The sequence below is a fragment of the Phacochoerus africanus genome, chromosome 5 (assembly GCF_016906955.1).
Source record: "Phacochoerus africanus isolate WHEZ1 chromosome 5, ROS_Pafr_v1, whole genome shotgun sequence".
Taxonomy (NCBI): domain Eukaryota; kingdom Metazoa; phylum Chordata; class Mammalia; order Artiodactyla; family Suidae; genus Phacochoerus; species Phacochoerus africanus.
Genome location: NC_062548.1, coordinates 15742945 through 15770759, shown reverse-complemented (window position 1 = coordinate 15770759; position 27815 = coordinate 15742945). Strand labels below are relative to the sequence as shown.

Here is a 27815-nt window from a genome sequence, read left to right as displayed (position 1 = left end):
AGAACATCTCTTTCACATGACTAAGGGTGGGCTTAGGGAAATGTGCCCTCATAAGGCACCCCCCCCGCAGCCCTGCCCTCGCAAGTGATCTAAGAAACCTTGGGTTCTAAACTCCTAGCCGCACCTCCCATCTGGAGACAGCTTCTAATTCTGATATGTTACCAAATCACTGGTTTTAACCAACACTCAGCTCTATTTTAGAAGAGATGAAATTTAAATACTAAACTGAACTAAAAAGGTTGGGTGTAAAAGCCAAGCTATGTGATAAAACAGGCCCATGCCCACTAGGCCTTCAAAAACAGTTATAAGACAGTATTTCAGGACCTGACAGTTTTTAAATCTCCCTAGAATTCACAACAGTTTGGATCTAAAATACATGAGCACGTTACAGATCATTTAAGAATGTGCAAGGGATGTGGTTTTCTGGTTTATTAAGGTGACATACACACAAAATTTTAAAAAAATTCAACGTAAAGAATAATGTTCCGGAGTTCCTGTGTCGTGGCTCAGCGGTTAACAAACCCGACCTGTATTCACGAGGATGCGGGTTCGATCCCTGGCCTCACTCAGTAGGTTAAGGATCTGGCGTTGACGTGAGCTGTGGTGTAGGTTGCAGATTCAACTTGGGTTCCGAGTTGCTGTGGCTGTGGTGCAGGTCAGCAGCTACAGCTTGGATTCGACCCCTAGCCTGGGAACCTCCATATGCCACAAGTGTGGCCCTAAAAAGACAAAAGAAAAAAAAAAAAAAAAGAATGTTTCAGAGGGCACTAATGATTTAAATTTAATGGACGCTCACTCCCACCTTAAGAGTGCCTGAGCCCCACTTCCCCTTATCAATTAACCTGTCAGCTTGATAATCAAGTCTAATTAGTTAAATCCTTTTTTAATGAAAAGATTATGCCTTAAGCGTTCTGCCAGTTCCAGGGCTGTTGGCAACTACTAAACTAATCTCTGCAAATTTAGGGGGTGGGGAGGCGAATCTTTAAAGTCCACTGGAATCCAGAGCTCCAAAGGCTCATCTGCCTGAATCGTAATTATTTACAGCCTACAAAATACAACGACCACGCCGCACACAAATGCCTAAGTTCTTCTGCACATGCAAAGCAGCGACTTACACACACCCAAGAAAAATGGCTAAGAAAACTGGACTCATCATTTAAAGTGGTGTGGAAGCTGACAGAAAACGGGATTATTTTTTAAAATAACTAAACAGTTAATGCGTCCCAAGTTAATTGCCACTATGAGGAAATTCATAATGAGGTTTATCCTATAAGACAACGAGGCTGGGCCCTTCCAAAAGTCCATGTCACTTAAAAACACACTTTGAAAAGGGTGTGGTGGGGGGAAAGGATGGGGGATGAAATTCAACACTGATTTCAAGAGGCCACAGAGACGTGCCAAAAGCATAACCCTGATTGGACTGTGGATCCAAAAGAGAAAAAATGCACCCACACACTTTGGAAACAAACAAGGTAAGTTCAACATGACCTTTAGACAAAATTCCAGAACCGCAGTAAACTTTTTTAGGTGATGATGGTATTGATGTTACGTAGAAAAATACAGGAGGAGAACGGAAGTATTCTGATACTTTTCACTTAAAACGATTTAGCAAAAAAAATAAGAAGAAGAAATAAAAAAAAATTTAAAAGCCAAGTGTGGCAAAATGTTAAGATTTGGTGGATCTACATGAAGAGCACATAGACATTTGTTGTAGTCTTTCAACATTTCTGTAGGGTTGCAATTCTAAAACAACACCAAAAAAAAAAAAGAAAAAAATCTGGAGGAAAAACTTTGTGTGTGTGTGTCTTTTTGCCTCTTCTAGGGTTGCACCTGCGGCATATGGAGGTTCCCAGGCTAGGGGTCTAATAGGAGCTGTAGCCGCTGGCCTGCACCGCAGCCACATCAACACCAGATCCGAGCCACGTCTGCAACCTACGCCACAGCTCATGGCAGCGCCAGATCCTTAGCCCACTGAGCGAGGCCAGGGATCGAACCCGCAACCTCATGGTTCCTAGTTGGATTCATTAACTACTGAGCCATGACAGGATCTCCTGAAGGAAAAAACAAACAAACAAACAAACAAACAAACAGGTCATGGTTCAATAGCCCTGGAGTCAATCTCGGACTACCCCACAGGACTATGAGCTGCCAAGAACAGAGCCATGTCCATCTCAATGTCCACTGTCCTGGCACGAGGGGGCACTCAAGTATCTGATCAATGGATGGGTGGGTACGCCAATGAAGTTCTGGCTCCAAAACACCTCAGTCATGGGAGCAGGTCATGAGTCTGAGCCGCGGCAAAGCAGTGACAACACCAGCCTTGCAGGTCCCTTGTACCTATTACAGAGATGTTTACCAGGGGCACAGCAATGTGTCAGGTGGCATGTACTTGGCACTTAGCTGAAGGCACTACCACTATTACTATCAGATAAGTCAATACTTTTTAAAAAATCCTTGATACTGACAAGTCGAAGGGGTTTTGATTTTCCACTGAAATCGTCCAGACGTATAGAATGGCTGTTTCCATTGTACTTTCACGTCCTCTCAAAACTGCCCCTGTGCTGGTCCCTCTTGTTAAAGACTCTTGTGCTTTACGGGGCACGAGCTATTTCTTTACGCCGTCACCTGACATGGGACACCCCTTCCAACCGGGAGGCATGTGTGCGGGAACGGATGCCCCTGGCATGAGAAAGCTTTTCACAGCAAGCCTCTCTCTCAGCCGTGTAGAGAGATGTGCTGTTACCTGAAGGGGTTTAAAACAAAGTCCTCGGCTGCCAAAAGCCCAAAGGCAATTCTAAGGGGGTTAACAGGCTTGAGCTGGTGAGAAACACCACCGTGGAAGAGTCTGGTGGTGAGGCTAACAGCACCTTTCCAGAGAGAGGCAGGGCAAGCGAAGGGGCATGAATGTGTCTACGTACGTGCGTGTGTGTGTGTGTGTGTGTGCCCTGCACACAAAAAACACCAGCAATAAGAAAACTGAAATGAGAGGTTGGAGGGTGGGGGGATCCATTAGGGCTTTGAGATGGAAATGATATAAAATTGGGTTGTGATGACTGTTGTACAGCTATACATGTAATAAAATTCATTGAGTAATAAAAAATAAATTTTTTTAAAAAGATCTCCACTAACCACTTCCTTCTCCTCAACCCCTTGCAGAAACATGCCTGCAGGGAAGAACACTGGAAAGTTCGAGATCAGCTGTCTGCCGCCTCAAGGCCACCTCTCCCTCCCCAGACATGATCCCAACAGACCAGCCTGCCGACGTGTGACTCTGAGACCAGCAGGCATGATGGATGCTCACACCCCAACAGTATCCCTAAGGCAGCACGAGCTCTCTCCACTTCCTTAAACTCTTGAGTCCTGTGAATATTACAGCAAACAAAGTAAGTTTAGGTTTCACTAAATCCCCTGGCAGCCTGATGGCATAAAACGGAAAAGCTCCACAGTGAACCGTGGATCTGCCTATAATACACTCCATGGGGCAATGATTCCGATGTTGGCAGGAAAGGCTTTCAGACTCCTGTGAGCTGTGGTGTAAGTCGCAGATATGGCTCAGATCCCGCATTGCTGTGGCTGTGGTGTAGGCCAGCAGCTACAGCTCTGATTCGACCCCTAGCCTGGGAACCTCCGTATACCAGAGGTATGGCCCTAAAAAGTCAAAAGACAAAAAAAAAAAAAAAAAAAAGAAGAAGAAGAATCTGACTGCAGTGGCTCAGGAGGTGCAGAGGCTTGGTTTCAATCCCTGGCCTGGTGCAGTGGGTTAAAGGACCCCGTGGTACCACAGCTGTGGTGTACATGGCAGTTGCAATCCCTGGCCCCGGAACTTCCACGCACTGCGGGTGTGGCCATTAAAAAGGAAAAAAAAAAAAAAAAAGGAAGAAATTTACAGCTTAATATCTAGTCCCCAAGCTACCTCCAGCTCTTCAGGAACCCATTCTAAACTGCCTCCAGAGATGGGAAAAATGGGAAGTGAGAAAAACTAGCAGAAAAACAAACAAAAAACAGAACTTCACCTTTGTGGGGTATAACTGGCTTTTCCATTTGTTTTTAAAATTTGTGTCTTAGAGACTCACAGTGATAGGATGTTCCCTGCCTGCTCCAATGCAGGCCCCATTTGCTATCGGAGAAGAGGACTGAGAATTTCTTGCCTGTTAAGGAGGCCTTCAGAGCTATGCAACCCTAAGCAAATACTCAGAAGGTGATACTTTTTTGTCTTTTGAGGGCTGCACCCAGGGCATATGGAAATTCCCAGGTTAGGGGTCCAATCAGAGCTGCAGGTGCCGGCCTACACCACAGCCACAGCAACTCGGGATCCGAGCCCCAACTGCAACCTACACCACAGCTCATGGCAACACAGGATCCTAGAAGGTGATACTTTGGTCTACGCTGTGCGTCCCTTTTCATTCAACAAACATTTGGAAAACACCTCAGAAGAAGATACAGGACAGCCTGGGGGCTGACGTAGCCGGAAATGAGGATGAAGCACTGAACTGGGTGTAGGACCCTGGGTGACTTGCCAGACTCTTTGTGCCTCAGTTTCCCCAGAGTCAAAATGGTGTGAACGACACTGTCTGCCTTGAAAAGGGGCAAGAGTGAGGGCTCCGAGATCACTCCACGGGACATGATTAGAACACAGAGTAGGCACTCAATCAACATTAACTACCATAACCAGGGCCTTCCGGCATGTTCACGAACTCTCAAACTTGAACTGTCACCAGGGGAACACAAATCTTCGTTGGCGCGGGCCAGTTGTCCCAAAATCATTATTATTGTTACTATTATTTTGGTCATTTTCAGCTGCCCCATGACATATGGAGCTCCTAGGCGAGAGATCAGAGCCGCAGTCGAGACTTAAGCCATAGCTGCGGCAACGCAACTAACCCACTGTGTAGGGTCATGGAAAGAATCCACGTCCCAGTGGCTCCCAAGAGGCCAACGATCCTGCTGAGCCATGGGGGGAGCTCCCGAAGTCATTAGCAGCAGTTTGTCTCCCTTTCATCGTGACATTTCACCATGACACCTGGTGTGTCCTGGTCTGGACACCTGTGACTCAAAAGATATGCAAATGCAAGGTATTTTCCAAGAAGAGGGGATCAGGGAAAGATGACCAGAAGGGGTCTATTTGTTTTAAGGTCCTAAAGCGGCAGGGACGGAGCTGTCGATTGTATTTTTATTGTTACAGTTCTAATTTGTATTTTATTTTTATTTTTTTGTCTTTTTGCTATTTCTTTGGGCCACTCCCGCGGCCTATGGAGGTTCCCAGGCTAGGGGTCGAATCGGAGCTGTAGCCACCGGCCTACGCCAGAGCCACAGCAACGCGGGATCCGAGCCGCGTCTGCAACCTATACCACAGCTCACGGCAACGCCGGATCGTTAACCCACTGAGCAAGGCCAGGGACCGAACCTGCAACCTCATGGTTCCTAGTCGGATTCGCCAACCACTGCGCCATGATGGGAACTCTTAATTTGTTTTTTAAACTAAGGATCTCCTTAAGGAGCAGAAGGAAATAAGTAGGCATTAGAAAAGGAAAGGCTGCCGGAGGGGCAGAGACGGGGGAGAGCTGGGATGGACACTTGTTCTACTACGGAGGCAGGGAGGCCAGCCCGGCCCCTCTCAGTCACCCGGGGAGCGGGGGTTGGTGGCGGGGGGGCGGTATCTGTAGCCTTTTTTTTTTTTGTCTTTTTAGGGCCGTACCCGTGGCATATGGAGGTTCCCAGGCAAGGAGGTAAATCGGAGCTGCAGCCACCAGTCTATAGCACAGCCACAGTAATACCGGATCTGAGCCACATCTGCAACCTACACCACAGCTCGAGGCAATGCAGGATCCTTAACCCACTGAGCAAGGCCAGGGATGGAATCCAAGTCCTCACGGATGCTAGTTGGGTTCTTAACCCGCTGAGCCACAATGGGAACCTCTCTATAGCATTTTTCCAAAAAAAAAAAAGGAATAAAAGTGGCTTGACAGTGATAGTCTACCCCAAAAGGCATCACTATGGGAGAGGCTGACCGGCACACAGGGCCCAAGACCAGCACCAGACATGAGTGGCCAGGAAAGGTTAGAGGCTCCTCCAGAAAGGAGGTCCACAGAAAATGGATGAAGAACAGGGATTCCTTGTACCTCTGCCACCAGAAACTAAGACTGGGTGCTGGATTTAGAAGGAATCAGCCAGCAAGGCTTACTGAGAGATGAATGCCTTCCCATGAGGAAACCCACGGTCTTGGCCTGCCACGTGCACCCCCACCCCCACCCCGAAGAGCGCTTTCCCAAACAAAGTGGCAGGTTCTAGACAGTCAATAAAAAAAAAAAAAAAAAAAAGAGGTAGTTCCTGTTGTGGCTCAGTAGAAACAAATCTGACTAGCATCCACGAGGACACAGGTTTGACCCCTGGCCTTGCTCAGTGGTGTAAGGATCCAGCATTGCTGTGAGCTGTGGTGGAAGGTGCAGACGTGGCTGGGATCCCAAGTTGCTGTGGCTGTGCTGTAGGCCAGCAGCTTAGCTCCAATTCGACCTCTAGCCTGGGAACCTCCATATGCTGAGGGTGTGGCCCCAAAAAGACAAAAAAAAAAGAGAGAGAGAGAGAGACCAGTCCCACTATTTTACTACATTTCCAGTCCTAAGTGCTGTCCCATCACTTGAAATTCCTCGACGGCCTTTTCTATTTGTGATTGAATCCCACGTCTATAAATACATACAGTCGAGCTTTGTGGGAGGCCAAGTTCAATGCCAACCAATCTTCCACCACATAAAGCGGCGAGCAGATTTGACCCAAGCTGCAAGGAAGGCTGCTCCCTGCTCTGCTGTGTCCAACAACTCCCGGATCCGGTTTTCCCAGGCTAGGACCACAGGACCAGTAATTTTTCCCACACATACTCCATCAGTTCAGGCTGAGAAACTGTGTTGTCAACAAGAGGCATTTACCAAACCAGAGGCCAGGCTGGCACCGTGGGAAGAGCCGGAGATTGGGAAGGAGGGGGACACAAGAACCGGCTCTGTCACCCAGCAGTCACAGGACAGTTTACGTATGGGTAGAAGACCCCTGTGGCTGGGCGACTGGATGAACTAAACACAGCGGCACATGGGAATCCCTTGCACTCAGTGAGTGGGCCACTCCTGCTCCTCTCCTGGAAACTACCTGCTTGGGTTCGTCCATCACCGAACACAGCCAAGGAAGCGGAGTGGATCAAGTTAAGAATCAAACTTTTCCTTATGTTCTTTCATCAACTCAGACTCTCTGCTTACATCCCAAATCCCAAGACTGGAGGTAATTTTTAGGAGGTTGCATTTTAATTTGCTCTGCTACAACCATGAGAAATCCAGCCCCTACTGTACACAAAGCACCCTGCCCATCACCGTGGAGGGGGTGGGAGTTCACTAAAGAAGAGAAGGGAGCTGCATTTGGGATCCTTGTAAGAAAGACGAAGTGAATACAAAAAAAAAAAAGGAGTTCCCATCGTGGCACAGTGGAAATGAATCTGGCTAGGATCCATGAGGACACAGGTTCAATCCCTGGCCTCGCTCAGCGGGTTAAGGATCCAGCGTTGCCGTGAGCTATGGTGTAGATCACAGACACGGCTCGGATCTGGCATTGCTGTGGCGTAGGTCAGCAGCTGAAGCTCTGATTAGACCCCTAGCCTGGGAACCTCCATATGCTGCAGGTGCGGCCCTAAAAAGACAAAATCCAAAAAAAAAAAAAAAGAAAGAAAGAAAAAGAAAGAAAGGGAAGGTGAGCCAAGTGTGCAAACCCTGGGAAGGTGGAGGGCTTCCTGGAGGATGTGGCATTTGAGCAGAGCTGTGACGGATGGGTGATGGCTTTAATTTTCACACACATGTACTTTTAGGTAGCACTCTAATTTTTGTCCCTTCCACCGATAAGCACAAACCATATAAGAGTTTAATTTAATGAACTAAAAACATAGGTTAGAGCCATCTCGGAAGAAAAACGCAAACAGAGAAGGGTTACAGGCCTGTTCCTGAAACTCCTGGTAGGACACCAACTTCCTGCTCTGATAATTTGCAACTAAAAGGGAAGAATGAAGGAATTGCTTTTCCCTTGATTATATTTGCAGATAACGATAAAAAAGTCTAAATGAGGAGGGGAAAGCTCACTGCACGGAAGAATTTTAACCAATAAATGTGGCGGACGGTAGAATAGTCACCCTTTTTACGACTTCTAGGGAAATGCTGCATCAGGCAAGGATTAGCCATGCATGCAATCATGACTTGAGAGGCTCCTGGGGAACGTGACTGGGCAGGCATCAGGCTGCCACAACCTCAGCTTCCTGAATGATCCTGGCATCATGAACACTCGACCATCCAGACACCGTGAGTACCTGGGGGTGAGCTCCCTGAGGTGCCTATGGAGTTTTCTTGCCAAAACGTCTAACCTGAATCGATTCCACACTCTAGGGTCAAGTTCCATTTACAGAAAAGATGAGGGACAGAGGGATAAACTAAATGACACCACAAGGGCTTCTAACATGTGGGATGGTTAACCAAGAGCTGACCTGGTTTCTGCAACAAGTCACTGACTTGAAGCGAATGGGAGGCTGGGGAGGGGATGGAGGGCTCTCAATCAGACAAGTGACACTCGACACCCTGGTCTGTACCCGGATGGAACAGAGCATGGAAGACAACGCTTGTGAGACAACCAGGAAGATGGGATTATGGACGGACACTGGATGACATAGAGGTATTATTGTTTATTTTGCTATTGTGATAACAGGAAGTGTTTCTGTAAAAAAAAGGTTTTTAAAAACAGATGTGCACTGAAGTATGAAGGGGTGACATTTCACCATGACACCTGACATGTGTTTCAAAATACTCCAGCAATAAAGAAAAAAGGACAGACACTGCTCCATCTATCTGATCACCTAAAAACAATCATGGTGAATTCTTTTTTTTTTTTTTCTTCTTCTTTGTTTTTAGGGCTGCACCTGCGCATATGGAAGTTTCTGGGCTAGCAGGTCAAAGCAGAGCTGCAGCTGCTGGGCACAGCCACAGCCACAGCCATGCAGGGATCCAAGGCACATCTGTGACCCATGCCACAGATCACCATGACACCGGATCCTTAACCTCCCGACTAGGCCAGGAATCAAGCCTGCATCCTCATGGATACTAGTTGTGTTCTTAACACACTGAGCCACAATGAGAATGTGTGATTTCCTGGTAAATATGAATCTGGATCATGGGTACATACCAGGTTTCATTCTAATGTTTTCTACATTGAAATAAGTTTGGCAATATTCACTTTTTGAAAAGCTGATGATGTGGATCCATGAATTCACTTTCATATGTACCTTTCAGATGACCTTGAACATGTGACCTTGAACTGATACTTGGTCAGATGTTCACTACTGGAAGAGGCATTTTAAAAAAGCTTTTCTATGAAGGAGTTCCCATCGTGGCTCAGCAGAAACGAATCCAAGGTTGCAGGTTTGATCCCTGGCCTCACTCAGCGGCTTCAGGATCCAGCACTGCCGTGAGCTGTGGTGTAGGTCACAGACTCGGCTCAGATCTGGTGTTGCTGTGGCTGTGGCTATGGTGTAGGCTGGAAGCTACAGCTCTGATTGAAGCCCTAGCCTGGAAACCTCCATATGTCATGGGTGTGGCCCTTTAAAAAAAAAAAAAAAAAAACCTTTCCTATGGGAAAGAAGAATCCCTAACTGGGCTCTCAGGACCAGAAGCTTTGGTATCGCCTGTTTAGTTATTAGAAAGGCAAGAACTCTTAGTGAGTTCTTGAGCCTCATCCAAGACCCACTGAATCAGAAGCTGTATGGGGCCCCAGTGAGGTGTGTCTAAAGCCCTCCAGGCAATTCTGAGGCAGGCTCCAGTGTGAGAACCACAACTTCAAGACACCTAGTCTTGGGAGATGCCTATTCTTGAAAGCTTTATTAATTTACTTATTCTGTTCTTTTTTTAGGGCCACACCTGCAACCTATGGAAGTTCCCAAGCCAGGAGTCCAATTAGACCTGCAGCTGCCAGCCTACACTACAGCCACAGCAACTTGGGATCTGAGCCTCTTCTGCAACCTACACAGCACAGCTTGGGACTATGCCAGATCCTTCACCCACTGAGTGAGGCCAGGGATTGAACCCACATCCTCATGGATACTAGTTGGGTTCTTAACCCATGGAGCCACAACGGGAACTTCTTGAAAGCTTTCATATTTAGGTTGTGTATTTTTGGAGAAAACCCAACTTATGGCGTTAAAACATTATTATATTTTACACGCGAGGGAAAGAATATTTCAAAGCACTGCTATCCATTATTTCACATTCCTGGCTATTGAAATTCGAAAAAAGAATTTGCAGGGCGTTTAGTTTACAAAATTGTTACTGGTCATCATGGCACATGTGCTCAGGACATGGGTGTTTGATGTTGTGATAACCCTGCATACAGGTGGCCAGCGGGTGTTTGCAATGCAGTATCTGCCAACCAGGAACTAGCTGGAACAGTCTGTCTTTGAGAAGTGGTTGAGCAAGTTAGCTCAGCTGGCTATGGCACAACACTGGCCTAAGGTCATGGTTCCAAAGCCCACTTGCATCAGACAGCTTCCCTTCCTAACAGCCCTAACTACAGGCCGAGCATCTCTACAGCACCCTGTGCAAGAGGAGGCCTGTCCCCCAGGGAAGAGGGAGTGGGAGAGTGGAAATCGGGGGCAAGGCGGACAGCTGGGTCCAAGAGCAGGGCCAGAGCGTTCCTGTCAACAGACCCAGTGCATCCGATATTGAAAGTAAATAAATACAAAGCCTGCCCTCAACTGAACAGACTTATTCCCTGGTCACCAGGAGGATGGATTTCGCTCAGTGATCTGTGGGTCATCTGAGCATCTAGCGAAATCTCACTGCCAAGTGTGTTTCCTTGATTCAGCCCCATGGTCATCCCCATCAGAGGCCCCTGGAAGGCTTGATCCAAACGGCTGGGCCATGCCCGGGAGCTTCCGAGGCTGGAGGGCAGTGTGGCACATCTAACAACTACTTGGGGGAATGCTGATACTGCTGGTCCAGGGACCACCCTTTGAGAACCGCCGCCGAGGCCCCATCCTGCAGCTGAATTTTATCTGACCCATTCCTTGTCATGGCGCCTTAGTTACTCATCAGCTGAGACTTTGCCTCCCTCACAGAAAACTAAGTATTGGGCTCAGAAACCCAACCCACAACACACTGAGAAGATGAGGAGGGTGCAAAGTTGAACTGCAAACATTCCTTTTTTTTTTTTGGCCAGGGAAGTTTCTGGGCCAGGGATCAAACCCTCGCCACAGAAGCCACTGGAACCACTGCAGCGGAACTGCAAACATTCTTTAAGGATGCTAGACTGGGCTCTGGGCTGGCAGCAGGGCCTTGATCCTGTCCTCACAGGGCTGACACTCCTCCTGCAGCCCTCTCTCCAATGAGATCTACAGGAGTAACAGAGAATAACAGAGGAGGCCCGCGTGCACCCACGTTTTCCGAGGCCAGCAGCTTTTGCCACACGTGCAGATGGGCCCCAGCCCTGGAGACGCCTCTCTCCCTGCCGTACCTGCCGCCTTTCCCGCGCTAGGATGTCAGCTGTTCACCTGTATGGAAATGACAGCTGCTTGTCACGGTCTACATGAGAAGCCTCACTTGCAGCGGTAACTAGCACGCCGTTTCCCAAGCTGTCATTCTCTGGTGTCAGCACAGCCCACTGTTCAAAGATTTGCTCTGACACGAACCAGGCAGTGCCGCTGACTGTTATTGCCGAGGACTCCTCTCTGCTCCGACACCGATGGCAGCTGCTCGGCGCCCAGGGTTTGTTTCACCCAATTATTTGTTTGTCACTTGGAAGCCCGGGATGTCGCGCAGGTATGGGGAAGGTATTTTTGGCCCGATGCACAGGCAGCGAGCATAATGAGGCCCTCAGGTGAAGGGCTGTTTTGTCAGTGAGATGGGAGGATGATGTGCGGGCCGAGAAGCCTGAGTAGCAATTAGGATATTTGAATAAGATAAGACACCTGGCAGGATGCTGAGCCGGCTCAGAACGTCAGCCTTCACTTGTAAAAATGCTAGAAAACCCTCCGAGTAGGCAGTTTGCAAGTTTGTCCTGGAGCTAATACAGAAGCAAGAGGCAGGAGCGCTGAGGTGTCTCTTCCACCCGGAGGCCCCGGGAAGGAAAGGCTGAAACCAGGCACCAGCCTGACCCCAAAGTGCACTTTGGGGGAGGGAGTGGGGGTGGCGGCGTGAGGCCGCAGGCAACCAGGGGCCATAGGTCATTCGGGCACGTATCCGTTACCCTGGGAGGTGAGGCCAGAGTGGAAATGGAGAGCCCTCTTCTCACCCGTCAGCCTCAGGCTGCCTACTCAAGTCAGGGCTTTGCGCTTCCCCCGGGGAGTCGAAGAAACCACCACGACGCCATGTCTGACCTCCCGGCGAAAGGCCACCAAAAGGGCAACGAGGGCCCTACAGCCGCGTGCAAAACCCAAACCCACGCACTGAGTTTGTGATTAGACATCCGACCAAAGCGCACGGCGGCAGTGCCCCTGCTTCTAATCCGGGAGTTTCTCAGATTCTCAGCATCCCAGCCCTGCCTCCCCTTCTACATCATCAGCCTCCGCAAGGCTGCCGGTCCAGCCGATCCTAACTCTCCCAAGCGACGCGCGATGGATTTGGTACCCCCCAAACGAACCCCGCTCCTCCTGGAGGCCACTCACGATCTTAGTCTGGGCCACCTCTTGGCCACGGCCAAGATACTGAAGAGTACTGTGTCTTTACCCCGAAACTCACCTTTCCCCAACCGCTGAGAGGGAGCGGTGAATAAAGCTCAAATCCTGCACGCTGCAAGCGCCGTCCGGGAGAACTATTATCGCCACCTCGTAGCAAAGGAAGAGCAGGAAGTCAGATTGCTTCAGCCAAGGAGGCCTAGATGAACTTTTGAAGAAGCCGAGCTCTGATGAATTGCTTGATGCAGGAGACAGCTAAGAGCAGATGGCGAGGTGGCGACATTCCCTTGATGATCCAGAATGGTCCACCCAAGCCTCCTTTCAGTTCACAGTTGGTAAAATGAGTCATGCCACAGAACCAGATGCCTCCTGCCAGCTTGCCTCTGGGCCCTCCAAGGCAGGGCCGTGCCTCTAACCCCGTAGCAGTCCCTGCCCAGGAACCGGTTCGTCATCCTACTTGAGAAGTCAAGTGCATCTGGGTTCTCTCTACCAGAGGGTTTTATAAACATTTACTAAGCAGATAAAACACCTCTGTTAACACCACTCCAGTGGCAGTCAGGCAGAGGGGGACTCTGCCTTGTTATTCTAATGCTGGAGGGAGGTTCATACCTAAACAGCTGGTAATTCAACAGTGGAGCCTCACTCTCTCCCCTCCCCCTTCACCCCAGAGGCCCTGCCCCCCTCCTGCCTCTCAGCTGCTCCTTGCAGGAGAAATCTCCAGGAGAGAAGAGAGCTTTCTGCAGCCCTATGCTTGCTCACAGGTTCAAGACTGAGGCCCAAGCACTCCTTCCAAACGCAAGTGTCCACAGCCTCAGACACAGCTTGCGGGGGGCAAGTATGCCCTCTGCGCACGCCTCAGGCTCTAGAACGACTAGAACACACCAAAGCCAACTCTGGCCTTTAGACCAGGATGGGACTTTGAAGCCCACCCATCGTACTCAGGTTAACCACAGGAAAATCTACTTCGATAGAGCGATCTGCTCGTGGTTACAAGCAGCCCAGCTCAGACCTGAGCCTGGACCTTCCATAACGAAAAGCAGCGCTGGCTGCGGTGCATGTGACAACCTCTGAGGAGTCTGCCGACAGGGCAAAGATTTAAGCAACAAAATCTAATGAAGAAACATGAAAAATAAAAAACATTTTTAAAAAAAAGGAGGGGAGTTCCCGTCATGGCGCAGTGGTTAACGAATCCGACTAGGAACCATGAAGTTGCGGGTTCGGTCCCTGCCCTTGCTCAGTGGGTTAACGATCTGGCGTTGCTGTGGCTGTGGTGTAGGCCGGTGGCTACAGCTCCGATTCGACCCCTAGCCTGGGAACCTCCATATGCCACAGGAGCGGCCCAAAGAAATGACAAAAAAAAAAAAAAAAAAAGGAGGCCCTGTTGATAAATGATAACGCAGACTTTACAATGAAGACTCCCCCAAATCTTTTCAACAGCTGCGTTAACCAATTTAACAAGAGCATCAGCTTTTATTTATTAACTTTTGGCTGCACGCAGAAGTTGCCAGGTCAGGGATCACACCTGCGCCGCAGCAGGGACACGAGCCGCTGCAGTGACAACACCGGATCCTCAACCCACTGCACCACAAGAGAACCCTGAGTGTCAGTTTTGAAAATGGAAAACTCTCAGGGCCAGTTTTTCCTCTAACAGCCTAAGCTGGCCCAGCACTGCCCACGAATGCCCTCTCTGCAAGGGCCACATGGTCTGCAGTCTACAGAGGGCTGGCCTGTCCCTGGTTTGCTGACCCTGTGGGGCTCACTGGGGCTCACTTTGGATCCGCTTTTCCTCTGAAGGAAGTCCGAAGGCATCTTTCCCATTCCACCATTTAGGAAACCTCTCTTCGAGTTTTAAAATAGACTCTTCGTCTTCCTGTTCGTTAGGTTTAATGTGATCTGCTCCCTGCTATTTCTCCTGTGGCTGTTGTGTAGTCAGCGCTCAGTAACACTTGTTGAACGAAAGAGAAAGAGGGTTCCTTTCAATCTGGCGGCCCCGTTCAGCCAACCGCAGGAAGAGACGGAAGGAACACAGAGGTCATGTGCTTCAGAGATGACGCCCTGCAAAACCCACGTCTAGGGAAAAACAAGCCTTCAAAGATCAGCCCAAGACACGCAGCAAAGGACAGGCCACACGTGGGAAAAAAACTCAAAAAAACTGCTATCAAATCAAAGGAATGACATGGTTGGGCTTTCGGGGAGAGGCGCCCTCCTAGGGAAAAGCCTTTCCCGGCTGTAAACAGATAATGAGAAAATGATGTCATCTTGACTAAAATTAGGTTTTAGTGTTACTCTTCTGAGAGATGTGAAAGGTGATAGATAAGAGGGGGAAAATGTTTTCCAAGTGGCTTTTAAAGGCATCCAAATATAACCGCCTCCCACATCAGTCTATTAACACCCACACTTGAGACTTCTCCCTCTTCAAAAGGACTCTTAGAAAAAGCAATGATGTGCTCTCAGCCTCCTCCTCCCTGAGACAAGGTTTACGAGGGTCGGAGAAGATTTACGCGCGCGCCCACAGAACTTGGCTCCTTATTAACAGGCGCCCCTCCCGCCGCGGCAAAGATTTGGGCCTCCTGCTTACGTCATCCGTTGCTAGGGAAATGCCCCTACTGGAAAATCTTAAATCACTTCTGATAAAAGCTGGCTGAAAAGTAATGATGGGTCTCCTTAAAGGCACAGGAATGGGCATGGAGAGAAGAAAGATGGAGAAACGTTCTATCTTAGAGATGCTGGGCTCTGTGGCAATGCGGCTTTCAGCCGCACCGGCTCGGGTAGCAGTGGGCATCCTGGATGCCAGGAAGACCTGGGTCTGACCCTCTGCTATCAAGGGCAAGTTCCTACCACCCTCCAGGGAACAAGGACTACCTTGGGACGGCCCGCTCAAAAGGGTCCTCGGGACTCGTTCTGGCCAGAGAGATGGCTGGAAATGCCACACAACACATCCATGCTGAAACGTGAAGAGGCTCTCTAAGATTCTGTCTCTGCTCTTTTCAAGATAACTGCCATGATGGGGGCTGCTCCTCCGGCCTGGGTCCCAGAATAAAGACCAGGGGGACCGCAGCTGGTCTGCAGCCAACACCTGATATGAGACCTCTGCTGCTGGAAGCTCTGTGAAAGGGGACGCACAGAGAGCCTCCTAAGTGGTGGACACCTCTCAGGAAGAGCCAACGTCAGTGCACTGGGTGCTGCACAGCCGGACACTGGTAGAAGGTTTTTAAGGCACCAGCACATGGAAAAGGGTGGCTCTTCTCCCTCAGCTATTCCAGTGACACAATATCATTTCATCAACTCCTGGATTCAGTTAACACTCAGGGGGTTTGCTCATCGGGAGAATTCTGCACAGAACACCCACAGTGACCCGACAATGCACCCCACTAAGGACTGGCCCCTTTCCCTCCTAACCACAGGCTTCAGGAACTGGTGAGAGATCATTTCTAGGAGGGAAACCAGAGGCACAGCCAACTTAGGGTCAGCGTCCCACTTGGAGGTAAAACAAACCCTCCAAACCCAAGTCTGAGCCACCTTAACATAAATAAGCAGGCCTGAAGATGCATTCTCCCAGTGCAGGCACCCGGGAACTGTCTACAGGGTAGGGATGCGGTGGGGAGTGAGGGGGCGGGGGAGTGAATTTGGGCCCAGAATCAGATTGGTGAATTCACGAAGTGGGTCTTCGATTTGAGAGCCATTTCTACATTTTTGAAAGCACAGACTGGGCAAGCAGGTGAAAGCTGTTGATGGTTGCCCCAGGCTGAATCAAAGACAACAGAGCAAAAAGTTCAGGCACCATGAAATTAATAAAATCCCTGTGGCGCCTGCTCCACCGTAGGTTCAGGAATAAACCGGGAAAAGACCCAAAAGGCACAGAAGAGATTACTCGAGTGGGAATCAATCACTTCTCCACTAGAAATTCTGACATTTCCTTGTAGGACGTATTCACTGGATTCACAATTCACCGAAGTTGCTTCCTGAGACTGAATATTGCTGCGCTTTCTGAGTAATGGAGACAAATTTTGTTTGCTGAATACATTCAAGGCAAGCGTATATTTGACTTAAGCACAGGAAAGGAAAGAATTCTTATGTAAGCTGCAAAACAATAGAATTTTATCTTATCTGAGGAACTTATTGCCGCTCGCCTGTGTGTGTTTTACTGCCAAAATAAAATAAATTGAATCAGCTCACACATGATAACATGCTCTTTCCTAACTCATACTAATTGCTTGGCTAATTGATGTTTGTTGAACTTTCTCCATTTCATTGAGTGATTAGGTACAAAGCTAACAGTTGACATCTGTAGGCGCTTAACTGGCGTCTGTAATTACTGTTAATGTTAAATAATTGTTAGTTAATTGGAGTGGTAACTGACTGAATGGAATCCAGATTGTGAAGCAAAAAGAAACCTAGTTAAATAAACATACATTTTCAGAGAAAACAACATTTTTTCTGCAGTTGTCAGAAACCAGAAATAATCCAGAGGCCACTGGATAGCCGCAGGCTTCCTCCACGCAGGAAACTCTGCAGGCCTGGGGCTGACCCCCACGCACTTGAAAGGGTTACCAGCCAGGAGGCCCTTTGTCATGTAACTGCGCTCATTAAAGATGCCCCAGAACTGATGGGATGTTTTTTAGGCCAAGTGTCTAGGAGGAGTGTGGATTACTTTCTGAGACTAGCACACGCGACATCCCTGCCATCCCCGCCGCCGCCCCGAAGCAAAACACTGACTCCGAACGAGATGAAGAGTGATGCTGGTCAACAGTCAAGCTCCGTTGCTCATACGGCCGGAGTACGGAGAAAAGTCTTTCCAAGAACAGCCGAGATCAATCAATAACGGGAAGCGCTTTTTAGTGGGCTCAAAGGTAAACACAGTGGCGTGTGCTCATCTGCCTAAAAGAGAGGAATGGTCCCCTGTAATCCGCTCCAGCTCACCAGGGGGCGGGGGCGCTGGCCCACTTCCATCTGGAAAAGCGGCATCCCTGTCAAAGTTCTCCTCCAAAGACACCGTCGAGAACAATTCCAGGGCTCCTCTTCCAGCCCTTGCCTCCAATCACAGTAATGGGATTCGACATCTACCCAGGATTCCCACCTTCCTCACCCACGAGGTCAGGGAGAGACGAGGGAGCGGTTAATGGAAAAATACCTGGAGGGAAACCCTTTCTCCCAACACAGCATATTCGCAGCCCCTTACTGATGGTTTCACACTAACAGTAGGAGGCATCTGGTGCCAACAAGTCTCAAGGAATAAGCCCATACAACAAATTCTGTACGTAAGGGCCTGGCTCCTATAGGAAGGTCAATTTCCATAACAAGAGGGGCTGATTGCACGTTCTCCGCGTGGTGGGGTAGGAGGGAAAACCCAACCACTCAAAATGCCTTTGTCTCCAATCAAGCACCAATTACCCTTCAATAGTATTTAATTTGCCACGTCCCAGACATCCCTGTCATCTAAAGACCCAAGAAAATGCTCTGAAACTACAAAAAAAAAGTCCAGAAAAAGAAAAATTAAAGAATGAGTGACAGTCCAACTTTCCCTTAGATCAGATCTAAGACAGTATAAAAACGCAACCAATTCAGAGGCTGAAACAGGCTCAGTTTACTCTCTTACACGTGGAGGAAGAGTTTTGCGTCCTGTTCTCCTTACAACTAAACCCCAGACACTACAGAGAAGGGGAAAACGGTCTCTATGTGATGATTCTAATTGCATTTTAAACTCCAAATCTATTCTTTAAAAAAAAAAAGAAGAACGCTTACAGAGAAAGCACAGGATTATTTTAGGGGAGGAGGCTTAGTGGTTACCTAACTCTTACCTTTGTCACCAAAGCAAGGAATTCTCCCTTCATGCCCAGACCTGATGAATGAGGTGGGTCATCACCATGAAAGAGTTTATTAGGTACTCAGTTAATAAACCTAATCATACCAAGTAGAATCTCTTGGAACTTTTTCTTCACCTCATCTCAAATCTCCATCGATTTTTTTTTTTAAGCCAGGGTTTCTGTCTACACTGCTGATAAAACCATACTGTCAAAAATACCCAAAGGCCCTGCTCCTCTAAAGGCGCCACCCTCATCTCTGTCCCATGGAAACCCTTAGTACAAAACTGACCCCAAGAAGAGGCCAAGTGTGGGCCACGTGTAGGTCTGGTAGGGCTTGAGAAAAGCAAACAGCCCTGGGCAGAGAGAGCTCAAGGTGGCCCCACTGCTCTGTCTGGTGCTCAGCATGGTGCAGCGTGTCCATCAGAACCCCGCGGTGGACCTGGGGAGGTGGGGTGAGGACCTGCCAGAAGGTGGGTGGCTGCCCCCATGATGTCTCCGTCTCAGGAGACAGTGGGTACCCAGAGCAGGAGGGAAGCACAAGTCAGGCGCCTCATCCTACTGAGATCATTCCCCATCCCAGCATCTGAGTGATTGATGCCCACTCTGCCCAGGAAGGCCCGACGCTACCATGAGACAAAGGTGAGGAAAGCAATGGGATGAAATACACCTCCTGGCCACCCCTCACCTGGCATGTGCCTTGGCTGCAGGACAGACCCTGGCGAAGAGGCAATTCAGGGCCTTTTCTCTACCTCTCACCTAGGCCATGGACCAGGGTGAGCACCAGCTCAACAGAGGGCCCCAGAGACCCCTGAGTACTGTTCTCCTTCCTTCCTTCCTTCCCTTCCTCCTCAGCTAGCTCTGCCCTGGGGCACCTTAAGAGTTAAAGAAAGACCAACTGTCATGGCAGGATGGTCATAGGCACCAAATACTCATTTTCTGCATTTCTGCCCATCTATTAAAGGGCCCGGCCCCAGGGCCCGCCCCAGAAAAGCAGGACCAAGAGTAGATAAAAAAGCGTCATAAATAATGGCTGGACAGAGTGATTCGACAAGTTAGTTCCTTTTAAGGATAAACAGTCCACAATGGGGGTACACATCCTACTGCCCCTAGGGTGGTTCAACCAACTAAATACGGGCAAGAAATTTGTCAGTCTCTCTCTCTCTCTGTGTCTCTGTCTCCCTGGGAAAATTAATTTTTTCTTTGGCAGATGGTTGAGTCACAAAGACAGAAGGATTCATAAAATTCACATGAACATCCTGTAAACATTTAAACACATAAAGATTAAATAAGGCAACCATGACCTTGATTAAAGTTAAACTACTTTTTTATGTCTCCAACCCTAAGCCCCGTAATTTAGAGGTTCATCACCCCACCTCTTTTGACAAGCTCAATGCTCAACGGGCACAGTGCGGACACAGAACACGCGGGCACACACCACTTGATTCATTTGTTCCAAAATGAGAAATAAAAGGCATCAGAAGGAAGCAACGATTCAAAACACCTAAACACCAAACTCCCTGGTCCCTGTTAAATAGACAGACTCCCCAACAGAGAGGGTCAAAATAAAATCAAGTAGGCTGAAGGAATCTAAAACATACTTACTGTACCTACTCTTCTGCTCCCCCCCACCTAATTGTTTTATCCCCCCCCCCAGAGAGACACTTCCACCCAGGACCTAAAGTGGCAAGATGACTGCCTCCAGCTCCCAAACAGACTGATGGGACTTGAGCCACGGCCCCTGCGGCTTCAGCCAGAGCCCAGACCACCCGGCCCACCATCAAAGCTGCGGGGGCGGGGGGGGGGGGGGGGGGGGGCGGCCTCACCCACCAATCAGCTTGTGAGATTAGCACTGCCCTCCCACAGTGAAATTTTATGGACCAAATCTGCCTGCTCCACGGCATAATCTCGCGAGCAGCTTAAAGCCACGCTTCTGGAAGGCCAGAGCACAGCGGGGCTCCGGAGAGGGAGAGGTGGTCTGTGGCTCTAAACATCTGGAGGTGGAGGAATAGCTGCGTCCAGTTTCCCTGCACTCTTGTCAGACGGTTCAATAAGTTGAGGCTTTGAAGATTTTCCCCGTGGTGTTTGTTACCTGGTGTCAATTTGCCCTTTCTTAACATTGCTTTTTATTGCTCTTGGCTACGAATACCGGCCCGGAGTCGGGAGACCTGACTTGCAGGCAGGCAGGCCACTTTGCAGGAGACCTTGAACTTGATGTGCACGAAGCTGACAGTTCCTTGAAGGCCTTGTCAGCCATCCATCCAGTAAACACGGCCACTACCCTGCGTCCAAAGAGACCCAAACCCACGAGCACCTAGCCAGACCCTCTGCACCTGTCCTGAAGCAATTATTGACATTACCACCAGACAATGACTCTCTTTTTGAACTTGTTTTCCTGATATTTAGCAGCCCGAATACTAATCCCCTTAACAAAACTGTCCCCAGGCTGCCCCCCTCCCGCTAATCTCTTCTCTCCAGGCAGGAGGGCTGGTGCTGGATACCAGTCTCGTCTACTTTGCAGCACCTGGATTTGCATTGATTCCGGCTCTTGTCATTCATGTTACCAACAGGAATTAGCATAAGGCATTAAGGGGAAACTCTGGAGAAGAAAAGAAAGGCCATTTTGATGGAAATAAGGGGCAAAGGAATAATCTGCCATCAACTAAAATGCTTATTTGTGTATGGTTTCCCAAGCAAAGCTTAGAAAAAGCCTGTGTTGATTTTAGTGTACACAAAGAAACCTTAATCCTTTCAAGGCAACTAAATCACCCCCAGAAAAGCAGCTCAGAAGAAAGGCACCCTGTCAGAAGGATGACTATTCACAACCAAATAGATGCCACAAATCACACGCGGTAAGTAAACAAAAATAAGAATGTGGGAGACGTTTGATTGGAAAAGGGAGAGGGGAGGGGGGGAGCCGGAGGAAGAAGCAGGAGGAGGAGGAGGAGGCTCGTCATCAATCTCTCCTCCTCCGCCCCAAGGGAGCCTTTCGCCCCGGAGGGCAGCCGGGCCTGGACGCAGGTCCCAGAGCCAGCTCTCCAGTCGGGGCTGGGCCTAGTGTGGGGAAATGCATTCCGAAGCTTTACACTGCAGGCTGGCAAAGGAAAGGCAGAGCCATGCGGGGGCTGGGGGTCCTGGGCAGGGGGCGGGGTGTCACGGAAACGCCTGGGACCTCCCTTGGGGGACCTGTCCTGCCCCCAGGCTCCTCCTCCTCCAGTCTTGCAGGGGGGCACGACTGTCTACCCACCCTCCCCCTTTGTCAAAAGGAGCAATCAACAATCACTCATTTTGCCATAGGAGCCCTGTACGCTATGAACTGCCACATATCTCCTTTTATTGGGCTTTTAGCGTTATGGACAACCAATTTACATAAACTTTCAGTCCATCAAAATATATGATGAAGTATAAAACCGGAATACTCCATTATGCAATAAAAAAGATAAAATTCAATATGACAATAATTCTGGGAGTAACAGCGATCACATAAGCATGTACACCTCAAGGGAACGCTAAACATAATGTACTCTTTGAAATTGCAGTTGGTTCAAATTCTAAAATAATCTGGGAGCTCAAAATAACTGCACTTGGAACTGTGTCCCACTAACCAGTTCGCAAAAATGCTAGCCAAGGCAGCTAGGGAAGGCCGAGGTGGTTTCAAGTTTCCCTTCGTGAAGGCCCAACCCCGTTCCAGCTCCCAAGCATCTTTCATGTGACAGGGACAGAGACCACGACAGACAGCACACGTTTCTGTATTTAGCAGTTATCATGCAAGCACCTACATCAGGGCCCACAGCAGAGAGGAAGAGAGCAAACGGTTGGTACAATTTATACCTTTCAAATTATACTCCTTTGCAAGCCCCTGATTAGAAGCTCCCTCAAATTTCCTTATTTCCAACAATACTGCTACAAATGCAAACTGCCCAGAAACCTATTGGCAGTGATTTAAGACGTTTTCGTTTAATGTACTGCTATATCATTAGCCTCTCTTACTCTATATTGCAGTTTGGAAGAAATTAATGGGATAGCACGTACTTAAATTTTGCCCTTGCTCGAGTATTAACTTTACAGAAAGCCCACAGCAGAGTGAGGCTTGGTTTATGACCATAATACGGTGAATGCTACACATGCTCTGGTTATTAGCCTCTGCGGGCCAAATCAGCTATTTATAGTTCTCCAACTGCTGAGTTGTGGATACGTAACAATAAAGTTAAGACATGTTGCCAACTCTTCTTCTCCATTACAGCTTCTTCCGTTAAATGAAAGTCACACAGACAGCAGTAATTTCTTAGTCAAAACCATTCTAAAAAGGATTCAAGGTATTCTTTTAAAATAACCTTTTTTTGTTTTGTTTTTTTGACCCATCACAAAAGCACACAGATTCTGTCTCAAGCAAACATACGACTTATAAGCAGTAGCTCCAGAAGGAAAATGGAATGACCACTGGCTTTTATGGGTTTGTCGTAGGCCAGGATGAGGACACACATTTTACATAGAAGCTATGGCTCCGATTTAAGGAGTCTTACCTTTGTTTACAATAACAGTATTGAAGAGTTTTTCAGAGCTGGCATCTGAGGCCTGAAACACAAGAAGGGGAGGAAGCATTATTATTGGCCTTAATATTATCGTCACCACCATCATGTCTATGATTTTAGGTCAATGTACTACATTTTAGAAAAGCCTGAAAAAGAAAGCAGCAATTTCCCCCCATCTTCCATAAGGTGGTGCTAGTTGACTGCAGGAGCCAGACCTGCAGTGCAGTTATCTGCTGAGAGGAAAAAAAGCTGATTGTAAAAAAAAAAAAAAAAAGTGTCCTTATTAGACGTATTATCTGTGCAAAACATATTTCTATGAGATGATACGCAGAGCAATTCAGCTTATTCACATAATGATTTGTCAATTTCATTGACGTATCATTATTTTGGAAATGGTACTTTTTTCACGATATTTGCAGACATGCCTATTTTCAATCTTCTTTCACAAGCCAGAAATGCCTATTATTTAATGCTAAGCTTTTCCTCATTAAAAAGTGTCAACCAGTATGTCCTGAAATTCACTTTTAAAGATTCCTCTGATGACCCCGGGATCCCTGTTCCCTGTAGCAACCAGGACGACGACCTTGGTGTTGATGTTGAAATGGAAACAAGCCGACCTGCCCAACAGCCCCACACTATACGCGCCATCAGCATTATTTCCTTTCCATTTTCCAGAAATCTCGTCTGCTAATTATTACAGTGGCTTGAAGAAAGTGAAATCAGCCTGTTTAAGCATCAGGAGTAAAGCCAGTTTAAATTACACACTCATGTTCTGGAAAACCAACATGACATCGGTTGGGAGGAAAATATTTGAGAGGCACTAAATACTTCTAGAACTTGAGGAATTAAAAAAATTTACTTAAAAATTCAGCATCTCCATGACATAGTCATTTGATGATGTATCCGCATTTATAGTTATAACGGAAGTTACATTTACACTATTTTTGCTATCCAACCCTTTTTAAGAAATCACTGATTTTTAACACTTTATACAGAGATGCATGTTTTGACAAAGCAGAGCACAGAGTGTTGAATAAATCCAGGAGAAATGTAAGAAATAGGGGGAGGGGAGGAGTCTGCACTACAACATATTCTGACCCTGGAGCTGGCTTTTGGGGACAAAGAAGATATTCAATTTAGTCTTTTCGTGTTATGGTGACAAAGAGGAGATGTTCCTGTGTGTTATCCAGGGAACAAGTTCCAGTTCTCACTGCAAGTGACACAGAACGACATACAATACTGTCACTACCACTATGTCCCCCTTTATTTCAAGTCTCATCTTCCTACTGTAAGGGTGGTTCCAATGACTAATACATAGATCAAGAAAAAATGAATGTATGTGCAAAACAAGTGTAGAACTGTATACATTTACACATTAGCAGTTTAAAATAAAAGAAAAGAAATCCTAGATAGATGTTTCCTTTTATTTTGCATGAATATAAAATACGCTGAGGGCCTTCATGACATTTTAAACCTGATGATATAAATTGTATATGGTAGTATGTTTTCATAAAAACAAATGGCCAAAAAAACTGTTGCATGGAAGGGGGAAACAAGACATGCCTTAAAGACATAGAGAATATGTAGGTGTGAAAGCAAAAATTATAGGAATAGTGTTGCTATATTGTAATGTTATAGTGAGATTTCTAGGAACACGAGTTTCCCAGCTGAAAACTTGGGGATAAGAGCAGTTCACTGTTCTTCAGTGAAAAAGTGTCCTTTTTCAAATTGTTCACATTGGAATGGCGACGTTACATTCATAGCTTAAATGGCAGTGGATTATTTTTTTAAGGAAAAAGGCTGTTAGTTAAATCATTCTACACCAAACTGAAATAACCCTTGCAGATTTGGGAACTACCTATTAAAATGAGTCTAACTGGCCCAAAGAAATGTGGAAACAAAGCACTGTACCCACAATACAGAAAGCACGGGGAAGCAGAGGAAAAGGTTCCCCATTCAGCTTTTATTTGCACTTGGGGTATGTGTGTGAGAAAGAGAGACAGATGAAATAGGACAGAAGCTGGCTAGGAAGAGGCCCTTTGGCTGTCTTGCACACCCCTACACAACCTCCTTGGTTGGGGCTGCCACCCTTGTCAGTTCCTTTGGCCTCCACACCATATTCTCAAGTAGCCAGTCAAGTGATCCTTATGTCTGAAGCAAACCTAGAGATGATTATTATGATGCCAGCCAGTAAATTTTTAAGGAAATAAATCTGACAGAATATTTTCGGCGACCTGGGAGTATGCTAATAAAAGCTCTTCCAGCCCTTTAATTTTCTGATACATGCCTTGCAACTGGGAAGGAGGCAGGGGGTCTCAAAAAGGCCTCCATGCAAAAACACCCAGAACAAACGAGGACAGCGGGCTCAGGCTAATCATAAAATGAGCTGCAGCATTTCTTTTCTGCCGCCCAGGTGGTTCCAACCATGGCGGACCACTGTCCTGAAAAGTCAGAAAAGAGCTTCTCAGCCCAAGTCTGAAGCAGGAACTACGAGAACATTCTCAGCTTTTTCTCCCTGAACTTTCAGATTCTACTTGTGCTTGAAAGCATTTGAACAAATTTTGTGGTTCTCTGGATCTTAATCTTTGGGATGTTTTCTTTTTCACTGTTTTTAGGAAAAAGTCTGCAATTCCTTACATTACCTGGAACATTCTCCTGCCCCCCCCCCCTCTTTTATAATCAGCAACGGCTAATGGAAACGTGCCCAGCCGAGACTTAGCTGGCGAGCAGACCCTCTCCTCTCCTTTATTTTTTTACCACGGGGGCACCTCTACATACTAACGACTTCAGGTTTTGCTCGCCATTTCGTTTCATCCCCCTCGCTCGGTTTCGGAGAGTGAGGGCGTGAAGTGGCTGCATCTAGAAAAGATAGAAAAACAAAAAGCTCCCTCTTCGCTGTTTTTTATTGGGGGGGGGGTAATACTGAAAAATTGCTAGACGCCGTAGTTGGTGTTTAAAGAAAAGTTAAATAAGTCAAAGAGATTGAAGGAAGGAACACGGAGAATGAGGAAAACGAATAAAAGCCTTCGGAGGAGCAGACAGGGGTGGGACGCAGCCTCTCCTGTTCAAGGTCCACCTTCATTCCCTTCGCTCGCGGACCCCGTGGACGGCCCTCCGCACCCGCACCCGCACCAGGAGGGGCTTTGCAACCAGAAAAGAGAAACCTCCCCGAAACTTGGGTGCGAGTTCTTTGCCCAGCGGCCGCGATCCCAGCCCAGCTCTCCTTTCGCTTCCCTGGGCACCGCGCGTGCGGGCCAGGATCCCGACCTCGGCGCGGGGAAGCGCTACCCCCGGCACCGGTAGCGAGCGCAGCGCCCAGAGCTCTAGCCCGAGCGGGTGCCAGGCCCCGGCCGGAGGCAGGCGCAGCCCCTCGGGGCGGCTCCGGTCCCCGGGCACGACCGCGTAGCTCCGGCAGCCCGCGCCGCCGCTCCCCGCCGGAGCCCGGCGGGCCAGGGGAGGAAAGTACAAAGGCGGGCGACCGGGCCGCGGAGGGAGGGCGGGCGGGAGGGAGGAGGGGTGGCGGCGGGGGGTTCGGGCGCGCCAGACGCGAGGAGCTCGCCCCTGCCACCCCTGCCCGCCGGCCCGGCCGCCGCAACAAAAGACCCCCGGCCCGCCGCTCCCTCCCGACCACCGGCGGCAAGCGAGGGAGCCGCGCCCCCGGGGCTGCATTACCTGGTCGTAAAGGGTTAAGCAGTCCTGTCAGCCCCAAGTTCATGGTTTGGTTCCAGAGCAAGGCTCACGATGGGGGATCGTCAGAGACCAGGGGGAAAGCCAGCCAAACACACGAAGAGAAAACGCCCAACTCCGACCGGGCTCCGTCTGCGCGAGTCTCTCCTTTCCAGGTGAAAGTCTGAAAGCGGAGGCACGCCAACCAAATCCGTACGGGCGGCAGCTCCGGGGCGGCCGAGCGCCAGCGCCTGCACACATCCAGCGCGGCCGAGGCCAAGCGGGCGGCGGGCGACGGGCGGGCGGCCGGGAGGGAGCGCCCAGCCGGCGCTCGCCCGCTGCCTCCGGGCGGCTCCGGCGGCGCGCGGGGCCGCGGGGCACGGCGGGGACCGGAGGGGCGTCCCGGGCGGGCCGGCGAGCGGGCGAGGCGGAGAGGAGCGGCCCGAGCCGCGGCCGCGGCGCGCGGAGCTAAGAGCGAGGCGGCGGCGGCGACAGGACAAAGGAGACCATGTGCGGAGGGGAGGAGGGAGAGGGAGGAGGAGGAGGAGGGCGCGCGGCGGCGGCGGCGGCGGCGGCGGCGGCTTCTCCCCGGCGGCCGCCTCGGGCTCCCCGACTGCCGCTCCCGCCTCTCCAGCAGCACCGCGGGCCGACCAGTCCCGGTCCCGGTCCCGCCGCCACCGCCGCGGCGCTGGAGGAGACGCTCTGGGAGTCTTTATTCGGAGCCGATCTCACTGGCGCGCGGCGCGGGCGGCGCTGCAGCGGCCGGGGCGCCGGGCGGGCTACGCGGGGCCGGCGGCGCCTCCCGGCCGGAGCTCGCGGGCGGGCGGGCAGCGCCTAGGGCTGGCTCGGCTCCGGCCCGCGCTCCGCTCGCGGGCGCCTGCCTCTCCCGCCGGCTCGCCGCTCAAGTAAACTCCATCGGCGGCCGCCGCCGGCGCCGCGGGCTCCCTGGCTGGACGGGTGGCGGGAGGGGGCGGCGGCGGCACAGGGGCCCCTCGCTCCGGACTTCGCTCCCCGACTGCGCCGAGCGCGCCTCCTCCAGACGCTCGCAGCTCTCGGAGCGGGACTTCCTCGGCGCGCCGAGCCCGAGCCGCCGGTGCCGCCGCCCCTCCTCCGTCCCGCCCCGCGCGCCCCGCCCCT

At 49.5% G+C, this 27815-nt stretch overlaps 1 long non-coding RNA gene across 1 annotated transcript in view; it reads right to left on the bottom strand.

The window, feature by feature from the left end:
* LOC125127216 (uncharacterized) overlaps window positions 1-26992 on the bottom strand; it is a 65508-nt gene extending 38516 nt beyond the window's left edge. The window contains exons 1-2 of the long non-coding RNA XR_007134893.1: window positions 26685-26992; window positions 23004-23055 (exon numbers count right to left, since the gene is read on the bottom strand). This is a non-coding gene — a long non-coding RNA (uncharacterized LOC125127216). The remainder of the gene's footprint in view (window positions 1-23003; window positions 23056-26684) is intronic.
* Between the last annotated feature and the right edge of the window lie 823 nt (window positions 26993-27815).